This window comes from Malus domestica, chromosome 15 (genome assembly GCF_042453785.1).
Source record: "Malus domestica chromosome 15, GDT2T_hap1".
Taxonomy (NCBI): domain Eukaryota; kingdom Viridiplantae; phylum Streptophyta; class Magnoliopsida; order Rosales; family Rosaceae; genus Malus; species Malus domestica.
The window spans coordinates 12,636,381-12,647,311 of record NC_091675.1 but is presented as its reverse complement, the minus strand read 5'-3'; the positions used below and the strand labels follow the sequence as shown (position 1 = coordinate 12,647,311).

The following is a 10,931-nucleotide window of genomic DNA, read 5'->3' as shown; positions in this document are numbered from 1 at the left end:
ATATACTTGTTGCATATTTGTTTGCATATATATTTGCGTTTGCCTACAGGAATACATGAACCTGAAGTTCATCATTACTTTGAAACCTGAAGTTTCTTATAAACATGCCTTGTTTGAAAACCTGAAGTTTTCACTTAAACATATCACCCATGAAAACCCGAAGTTTTTCATGCAAAATTAAAACAATACATGTCTATTAGAACCAGTATGTTCTACTCCTATGTGAATGGATTGATTTTTCTCCATTACACTAACCACATCTTGTCCATCTATTATAAGGAACATGTCAAATTTGAACAAACTCGACTTCACCGCTTTAGAGGTCTCTGGAAGGAACTACCTCAAGTGGGTTCAAGATGTGAAGCTCCACCTCACTGCAAAGAACTTGAGTCCTGCTATTGAAGAAGCAACAGATGAACCTGTTGGCGAAGCTGAAAAAGCCACTGCTATGATCTTCATCCGAAGACATATCCATGACGCTCTGCACACTGAGTACCTTGCTGAGGAGGATCCACATGCATTATGGGTCGCTTTGGCTGATCGTTTCGATCACCAAAAGGACATATTCTTGCCTGAAGCAAGACTCGACTGGCAACACTTGCGCTTCCAAGACTTTAAGTCTGTGAATGAATATAATTCTGAAGTTTGTCGAATTCGATCACTTCTCAAGTTTTGCAATGAAACTTTAACTGAAGAGTATCTCCTGGAGAAGACCTATTCGACCTTCTCTGCTTCTAATATTGTCCTGCAGCAACAATATAGAGCTCAGAAGTTCACCAAGTTCTTGGATTTGATCTTTGTTTTACTTCTTGCTGAAAAGCAGAACCAGCTGTTGATGAAGAATTATCAAGCTTGACCTACTGGGGCTACTGTTGTGCCTAAAGCACATTATAGCACTAATTAGCACCCAACACGCCAAAAGAGGCGTGGTAGTGGCGGCCAGAAGCCATCCCACAAAGGTCAACAGAGTCAAGACCCATCCAAAGGAGCAAAACAAAGCCCATAAGCGCCCAAACCTCGCTCCCAAGGCCCCAAACTTCAAGAATAAGGGCAAAGCACCCAAAACCATGGATGACGATATGTGCTATCGCTGTGGTTCAAAGGACCATTGGTCCCGTGTTTGCCGAGCTCCCAAGAAGGTTGTAGATGAATATCATTCTCGTCATAAGAAGTTTGAATCAAACTTCATGCAAGTGGACGAACCGGAGACTACAAAAATGAAGGTTTCTGACTTTCAGGAGGATACCACTCCTATGGAAGATTAGAATCTTAGACATAAACTGCTTTCTTAGTTAAAATAAGACCATTGGGGCCGAATTCCACCTAGTGGCCAAACCCCCCTTGTTTTTTTGGTTGATTTTGAACAATTTTCCTTTATGTTTTGGATTATTCGTTGGCGATTTATTTTGGATATTAAGTTTTAATCCTTGAATAAATGAAATTATTTTGAATTGATATTTTTTTTTATAAACTTTTATGCATGTGACCGATTCAAATTAATTTTTCATTCTAAGTATGACTAGTGGGAAAGTTAGTTGTCTGGCAGATAGTGCAACCACGCACATTGTTTTACGTGAACGCATCTATTTCACTAACTTCATACCTAAGAATGCACCTCTGACAACCCTCTCAGGCTCATCCAACCTGATAGAAGGATACGGTATGGCACGTATAATGTTGTCCAATGGTACAATCTTGACCATTCCTGAGGCACTATATTCTCCACGTTCCGAAAGAACGTTACTCAGTTTCAAGGACATTATAGATAACAATTACCACGCTGAAACCCACGTAAAAAACGGAGTTGAATTTCTGTGCATAACTTTCTACGAATATGGCCAGAAGTGTATTCTCGAGAAGATGGAGCGTATCCTGAGTGGTCTGTATACTACGACCATACGCTCCATAGAATGCCACTATGTGGCCAGCCCTACCACAGGGACTGCGCACGAAATTACACTTGGCATGATTGTTTGGGACATCCTGGATGAATATTAATGCGCCGTATCCTCAAATCTTCACACGGGCATCCACTAACCCGAAGCTTAGGTTCGATCCATGAAATCACATGTCAAATATGTTCTATGGGAAAGCTTATTACTAAGCCTTCTTATGACAAGATTCGTTCGAATCCTCCCATTTTTCGACAACGGATTCAGGGGGACATTTGTGGACTAATTCAACCTCCCTGCGGACCATTTAGATATTTTATGGTTTTGGTTGACGCTTCCACACGTTGGTCACACGTGTGCTTGTTGTCCACAAGGAACGCTGCATTCTCCAAACTATTGGCTTAGGTTATCAAGCTCAGGGCTCACCACCCTGATTATCCGATCAAATCTATTCGATTGGATAATGCTGAAGAATTCACATCTAAAACTTTTGATGACTATTGTATGTCGGTTGGGGTTGAAGTTGAACATCCTATACCCCATGTTCACACCTAGAACGGCCTGGCAGAGGCTTTCATTAAGCGTTTATAAATGATTGATTGATCGTTGGTCATACGTACCAAGCTCCCGATCGCTGCTTGGGGCCATGCAATATTGCACACAACAAAGTTGGTCTGCCTGAGGCCTGTTGCGACATAACCATTTAGTGCCCTTCAGTTGGTCACCGGATGCGAACCCGACATATCGCATATGCGCGTCTTTGGTTGTGCGGTATATGTGCCGATCTCACCGCCCTTACGTACAAAAATGGGGCTTTAACGAAGGATGGGAATCTGTGTCGGATATGATTCTCCTTCGATTATTCGTTACTTAGAACCTTTGACAGGCGATCTGTTTACCGCTTATTTCGCGGATTGTCACTTCTATGAGACAGTCTTCTCGTCGTTAGGGGGAGATAAGAATGTCAACGTTCCTAATGAACGACGCGAATTATCGTGAACGACTCCTACTTTGTCTCATTTATATCCCCGCACCGCTCAGTCCGAAGCTGAAGTGCAGCGCATATTAGATCTCCAGAGCATAGCTCAGAGCATGCCAGATGCTTTCACCGATCTAGCGCGCGTGACAAGATCACATATTCCAGTTGCAAATACGCCTGCAAAGATGGATGTACCAAATGTACGACAGACTGCCCTTCTGGAAGCCCGGGACGCCAATTCTGGTGATCCACGTACATTAGCGGCTAGCCAATCATCTGCCCCTACATAAAAGCGTGGCAGACCCCTTGGTTCAAAGGATTCACACCCCAGAAGAGGAAAACCACGACACAAGGTCCTGAAGACCCTACCGTGAATCCGACTATCGCTTACTCATTCTACCCAACTCATGAGGAAATTCTAGATTACGGAAGCATCCTTGAAGAGATGAATCCTCCTCCCGAGAATCGTGAGATTTTGGTCTATTATGCTAGCTTAGATGATGTGTGACGTAGAAATGAGATGATTGTCGACGATGCATTAGCATTTGCAGTAGCTACTGAGATCATGTTGAGCGATGACATTGAATCGCGTTCCGTTGATGAATGTCGACGTAGAGCTGATTGGTCAAACTGGAAACAAGCAATCCAAGTCGAACTCGATTCACTTGCGAAACGTAAGGTGTTTGGACCTGTAATTCCTACTCCTCCACATGTGAAGCCCGTTGGCTACAAGTGGGTTTTCGTTCGGAAGATTAATGAGAAGAATGAGATTGTGCGTTACAAAGCTCATCTTGTAGCATAAGGTTTCTCGCAACGCTCTGGGATTGACTATGACGAAACTTACTCACCCGTTATGGATGTGATTACTTTCACTACCTTCCGAAAAACTGGATATGCAGCTGATGGACGTAGTAACCGCGTATCTCTATGGGAATCTTAATACGGAAATTTATATGAAAGTTCCCGAATGACTTACATTGACTGGTTCAAATATTTCCAAACCCCGGAACACGCTTTCAATTCGGCTGAGGAGTTCACTCTACGGTTTGAAACAATCCGGAAGAATGTGGTATAACCGTCTGAGTGAGTATTTGACTAGTCAGGGATATGTGAACAACGAACTATGCCCTTGTGTGTTAATTAAAAAGTCACATTCTGGATTTGCGATTGTTGCAGTATATGTCGATGACATGAATCTCATCGGAACTCCTGAAGAGCTCGCAAGAACTGCTTCGCACCTGAAGTCGGAATTTGAGATGAAAAATCTAGGTAAGACTCGATACTGTCTCGGTCTCGAGATAGAGCATTGTTCGGATGGAATCCTAGTACATCAATCGAACTACACCCAGAATGTGTTGCGCCGTTTTAATTAGGATAAAACGAAGTCTTCGAGTACTCCTATGGTCGTTCATACGCTAGATGCAAAACGAGATCCCTCCCGTCCGAATGAGGATGATGAAGAGATTTTGGAGCCTGAAGTTCCTTATCTAAGTGCGATAGGCGCTTTATTGTAATTAGCTCAATGCACTAGACCCGGCATCTCCTTCGATGTTAATCTTTTGGCAAGATACAGCAATGCACCAACACGCAGACACTGGACTGGCGTGAAAGACATCTTTCGCTACCTTAAGGGTACTATGGATGTGGGCTTGTTCTATCCCTACGAATCCTCGAGTGATGCCGCACCTTATGCTCATCGGGTTGATTCTCGCCTTGTTGGTTATGCCGACGCTGGAGGCCCGTTCTCAAACGAGTTATGTCTTTACCGTTGGAGGCACCACAATCTCTTGGAGGTCAACTAAACAGACCTTAGTTGCCACTTCGTCTAACCATGCTGAAATTCTCGCCTTACATGAAGCAACTCGGGAATGCTTTTGGTTGAGAGCAGTAGTGGGCCATATTCGAAGCTCCTGTGATCTTCATCCCGCCGTTAATGCCCCGACGACGATTTTTTAGGACAACGCAGCTTGCCTCGAATAACTCAAGAAGGGTTACATCAAAGGAGACAACACCAAGCACATTGCGCCGAAGTTTTTCTTTACATATCAACAACAAGAGCATCAGAAGATTGAAGTTACGCAAATCCGTTCACAAGACAATCTGGCCGACCTCTTCACCAAATCACTACCGAAGGCGACATTTCAGAAGGTTGTTCATGGAATCGGTATGTGTAAACTTTTTGAGTTGTAACTTTGCTATTTCTCTTTGGAATTATGTCAAACTCATGGGGAGTATCCTGTAGATACTTGCTTGATCTTAATGTACTCTTTTTCCCTACGATTAGGAGCATTTTTCCCAATGGGTTTTTGCTACCTAACTAGGTTTTAACGAAGCACCCACCTTGGGATGGTCATATCCCTGATGACGTCCTGTAGACGTTTCTTTTAACTTTGCATTTCTCATACATTTTTCCTTAGACTATGGATTTTGTCCCTACTCGGGTTTTTGCCATAGCCTTAAGGTTTTTTAGTGAGACTTACTACTTATGCAAGTTCCTACCTTATTGAGAATAAGCGTTGTTCCTTGGAATCAGTGCCGACGAGTCGACTTCCTCAACTTCTGCATGATGCTGAATCTACCTTGAGTATTTACACACTCAAGGGGGAGTGTTGTGAACATTCCTAGTTTAAGTATGATTGTGTAAATCCTAGATTAGATTTGATTCTAGTTATCCTTTCCTATTACAACTTGTATTACTTGGAGAAGAAAGAATATCTTATCTCCCTTTACTACTATGAATAAAGGCACAATGTATGAGGGATAACAACACACATTCCCCTACAATTCTACAAACACACATCTCTTTTCCCTCTCTCCTGTGCCGCCGGCCCCTCTTCCTTTGTCAGATAAAAATATACCACAACAATTTTAACTCCAATTTTGATGATTTTTTTACAGCTACACACTCCTTGACCCTATATGAATACAATGAATGAATTCGATCTTTAATTTAAAATATTTACACTAGTGGATACCACAAAATCTTATGTTATACTTAATGAAAGTATAAATAAACTTTAAGTGTTAGTGAATCTATCGTTTTAATGAGATACGCATCCTACGAAACTAATTTCAACGATCCAACCTTCAAACATGTTTGTATATGTTTCGAGATCGCATACGCCAAAAATCACAAAAAAACAAACATTCAAAGATCAAGTAACGGGACAAAACTTTTTGACGGTTATAAACGAAAAATCACGATTTAACGGTTATTTTAACTACAATTTTGATGACTTTTTACAGCTACACTCATTGACCCTATATGAATACAATGAATGAATTTGATCTTCAATTTAAAATATTTACACTAGTGGATACCACACAAATCTTATGTTATACTTAATGAAAATATAAATAAACTCTAATTGTTAGTGAATCTATCGTTTTGATGGGATACGCATCCTACGAAACTAATTTCAACGATCCAACCACCAAACTTGTTTATATATGCTTTGAGATCACATACGCCAAAAATCGCAAAAAAAAACATTTAGAGATCAAGTAACGGGACAAAACTTTTTTACGGTTATAAACGAAAAATCACGATTTAACGGTGATTTTAAATCCGATTTTGATGATTTTTTACAGCTACACTCCTTGACCCTATATGAATACAATGAATGAGCTCGATCTTCAATTTAAAATATTTACACTAGTGGATACCACAAATTCTTATGTTATACTTAATGAAAGTATAAATAAACTTAAGTGTTAATGAATCTATCGTTTTGATGGGATATGCATTCTACGAAACTAATTTCAACGATCCAACCGTCAAACTTGTTTGTATATGCTTCGAGATCGCATACGCCAAAAATTGCAAAAAACAAACATTCAGAGATCAAGTAAGGAGACAAAACTTTTTGACGATTATAAACGAAAAATCACGATTAAACGGTTATTTTAACTCCGATTTTGGTGATTTTTTACAGCTACACTCCTTGATCCTATATGAATACAATGAACTAATTTGATCGTCAATTTAAAATATTTACAGAAGTGGATACCACAAAATCTTATGTCATGATGATCGATGAAAATTGAGGATTTTGTAAAAGGAATAACATGCAAGCTTTGAGTTCCATTAGCAAGGTTTAAACTTATGTCATGATGATCGACATAGACAGTTCATGACGCTTACAAGCGACAGTAAATCAGACAGTTCAGTAGGTATTGCAAATGTCTTATCCGCCACTATATTATATTAAAGCGACATCACCCAGTGACACAATAAGTCCATTTTGTAGTACAAAACCTAGATTGTTGATGAGAGCATACCACAATTTAGAGACACATTTGAATCGCATCAGAGTTTTGAGATCCAGAGTTAGTAGGATTTTCACCAACATATCTTGTCCCAGTTTCATTTTGATGCTGCACCACTACTCACGCTCCCCCTCTAACGATAAACAACAAATTATGATAACTTTTTAATTAAGATTTATAAGAAGAAAAAAAATCGTATACATGAAACTGACTGAGATTTTAGACCAAAACTTTGATTAATTTTCGAAAGTAAGGTTCAATTATATAAGTGTTGATGTTACATGCATCTTCTCACAACCTCAAATTTGGGTCGCCTTAATTTTATATAAAATGATAGACCAAGTGTGAGAGTTGCATTGTTCGAACCCATAACTTCAAATTTGGGTCGACTCAATATCATTCATTATTTGTTTGCGGGCCTCGTATGTTATATGCATCTTCTTTGTCAGCCCCGCTTTCCATTAAGAATTTAAGATTGTCTTATTACACGATTACACCTACCCTATACCATTAATATCAAGGAAATTATTTAAAGTATATTCTGAATGGACAAGGATTGTCTGCCCTCCTATTTTCCATGCCCTTCCATGCCCTCCTGTTTTTGTGTGGTTACGGTTAAGCCGAGCATAGCTCTTTCTATAGCCTCCGTTCTCTCCCATGGCCAGGTATGCACTTTCTCTCTCTCTCTCATGCACTCACAAGCTCACGTTTTGAAATCCTAGCTCCAAAGCTCTAAAGCTCCAAGTTAAGGACTTTTTGAAGGCTAATAAAATATAGGAGGCAACAAAGAAGCTGGAATTTCAATTTTTTTTTTGTTGGATGAGCATTTAGATGGAGTGAACTCTGCTAGAAATGAGAACTGGGCTTACCCCAATTTTTATTTTTCAGTTAAAGAACATGGTGATAAATTTCCGTTCTCTTGTTCGGGCATGAAATTGGAGGGTGAATTATTAGGATGATTTGGTTTTAGTGGCATTGAGGTGCTTAATTCTTCCATAAAGTAGAGAACTTTTACTTCTAACTTCTAAGGAGGGTTTTAGATGCTTAGCTTCGATGTCGGTTATAGGATCCGTTTACAGAAATAGAGGGTAAGTGAGTGTCTGTTCTATTTATTTTGGATGGCAATTTAGCTTAAGAGACAAACAGTCGGGGGAGGGCAAGATGGTTGCTCCATATATTGACTCCTTTACCTGCATTTATACTGTTGTGCTAACATTTTTTTCATTTTCTGTTATGTAGCTGAAGCAGCTTGAGTGTTTTAATCAGTTGTATATATCACCCAGTTTACCCGTTCCTACTGCTGCTCAACAGGGACAAGTTTCACAACAGGTGAGTGGAAATACTGGGTTGTTCTTAATTTTCCATTTTCTGATTGAAATTTGATGATAGATCTGATTCAATCGGAAGACTAAGCTAAAAGTACAAGTGGCATTTTTTGGTTAATTGGTTGGGGTTTTGGATGGCTCTTATGGGTTGTTGTTAATTGTATGTTTTCTGATTGAATTTTGCATCAATTTATCCAACGGATTAGTGAGCTAAAACTACAAGTGGGGTTGTTTTGATTGTTGGGTTGTTTAATTTTCTGTTATTTTATTGAATTGGATTTTATTCAATGGGGTTAGTGAACTAAAAGTGCAATTGGGTTTGTATTGGTTTTGAAGCTTAGAGTCTTACATATTTGAAAGTTGAATCTAAGCCTTTCAAAACCTTTGTAAACGTGCTGTCAATTGTAAGGTATTCTGTGCAACAGAGCTTGATATCAATTTTGGGGTGAGTCTTGATTGAATGGGATCTCTGTGTGTAATTGTAATGTTGGAGAGAGAGAGAGAGGGAGAGAGAGAGAGATAGTTGGAAAGGAAAGTGAATTATTCCTGCGAGTGTGCGCTTCTTTCCCTAACTTTTTTGTGAAGCCTTTTGAGATTTGTAATTTGAGAGAGAGAGAGATAGAATTAATGGAAATATATATGAATTTATGGGTGATGAAATTTTGGAAGCCCAAATGATTCCAAATTGAAAGTTATGTGTAAATTGATAAGTGTGGGTGTAAATGTTTTTCATTTGCCTACTCTTTTTAAGTTGGTGTTTTCAGTTTTTTTTTCTTCTGTTTTTGGCCAAATAAAAAATTTAGTACTAGAGTGACATAGTTGTATTAATGGAATCCCTAATTCTAATAAATTAGAGATTCTCAACCCTTATATGATTTTGGTGTTTTCATTTTGTTTGTCGCATTTTGTTGTTCTTGCCTAATTGTTATTTAATTAGTTTTGTTTTTTAACTTTGGATAGGTGCTGTTTCAGATTTTGTGTATCTCATTTTGGAAGTGATTCATTGGTGCTCTGTAAAGGTTAGTCTTATACTCATTTTAAAAAAAAACTGTGTATAGTAGTTAAATATTGTGGCGCTGTGACTGTGTCTTTTGGTTAGCTATAAATCCACACTATTTTCATAAGATTTCAACTGAACGTTTAAAATTATGCTGATTTGAACAAGTACAGTAGCAGTCATGTAAGAGTTCAATCATCACCAAAAGTTCGGAATTTCATATTAACCCATTACATCATTTCTATAAAAAAAAATATTCCAATTATGGCATTATCATTGAGCTTGGGAGCAGCCTCTCCATAAATGGGGGTAAGGCTAGCCGACATTCACCTCTCCCAGACCATGCGTAAAGCGGGAGCCTTGTGCACTGGGTACGACGACTATGGCATTATCATTGAGCAAAATTAATATGTTGGCAGAAAAACATGACTGGAGGAATCATTCCCAGATCATGAGCATCTGCCGCACAGTTGGTAGTGGGAAATGAAAATTGTACTGTTATTTTGTTGCAGCCATGGCCTCCGAAAGATGATATTCATGTATGAGCAAGAGGGGGTCGAGCTACTGACGAATTATAGTCATAATCTAGCTGAATTTGTAAGAATTGTGATTTAAATTCCAATACTTTCGAATCGTTATAGTGTTAAGTCATTTCCTTAATTTCAAGTTTATGTTGAAATTGTGTTGATTTTGTGATTTTTGCAGTGAAACTGCTTTAGCTGAAAGGGTATTCGAGAGATGGGTTTTTCTCCGTCTTCCTCTAGGGTCACTAAAGGACATTTTTTTTGCAGACCCACTGCAAGTCGAATAGATAGAAGCTACCAACTCATCTCTTGGAAGGTAACTTCTGGAGTTAATTTTTGTGAAATATTTGATCTAGGTAATTTTTTTTGGGTGAAATTACATACTTAGTTTTTGAAATAATGCAATACAATATGATTAAAGAAAGAAGATTCTTATATGATCCACCTTTGTTCCTTTTTTTTTCTTGGAATATTTTGTTGTTTTCAAATTTCGCTTTGCATCCTGTTTATGTCCATCAGTTGGCACTCCATGGTATAAATTAACTCTAAATCTTTGTTGCCAACTGTTTTCTGTGTTTTTTTAATTACAGAAAATTTGCTGGGTTTAATTGTTTTTAATTTTACGGTTTAATTGTTTTCCCTTATTATGATCGAGTGGTAAATTTATCACGCCGCACCACCAGTAGGTAAGCAATTTATCTTACTCTAGATTTAAAAATAAAATAAAGCAAATAGGTATGTGTATTAAGGGCTTTTTTGGGGCCGTTTTTCTGATTTTAGGGGTTTTGAATTTGGTATTCTGGGTTCTGTTTGGATGCTCATAAAGTATGAGAGTAGCATGGATACTGAATTTGGTGTTCTGGGTTTGTTGTGTTTGTTAGTGAAATCAGAGTTTCCATAACTTTTGAGGTGTCAATGCTTTTGGTTGCGGAACGTTTAATATTT

At 38.7% G+C, this 10,931-nt stretch overlaps 1 long non-coding RNA gene across 1 annotated transcript; it reads left to right on the top strand.

The window, feature by feature from the left end:
- The first annotated feature begins 7,739 nt into the window (after positions 1 to 7,739).
- LOC103407643 (uncharacterized) lies at positions 7,740 to 10,150 on the top strand. Its single transcript, XR_011576770.1, has 4 exons — positions 7,740 to 7,805; positions 8,380 to 8,469; positions 9,426 to 9,484; positions 9,975 to 10,150. It is a non-coding gene; the product is annotated as an uncharacterized lncRNA (long non-coding RNA).
- Positions 10,151 to 10,931: the final 781 nt, after the last annotated feature.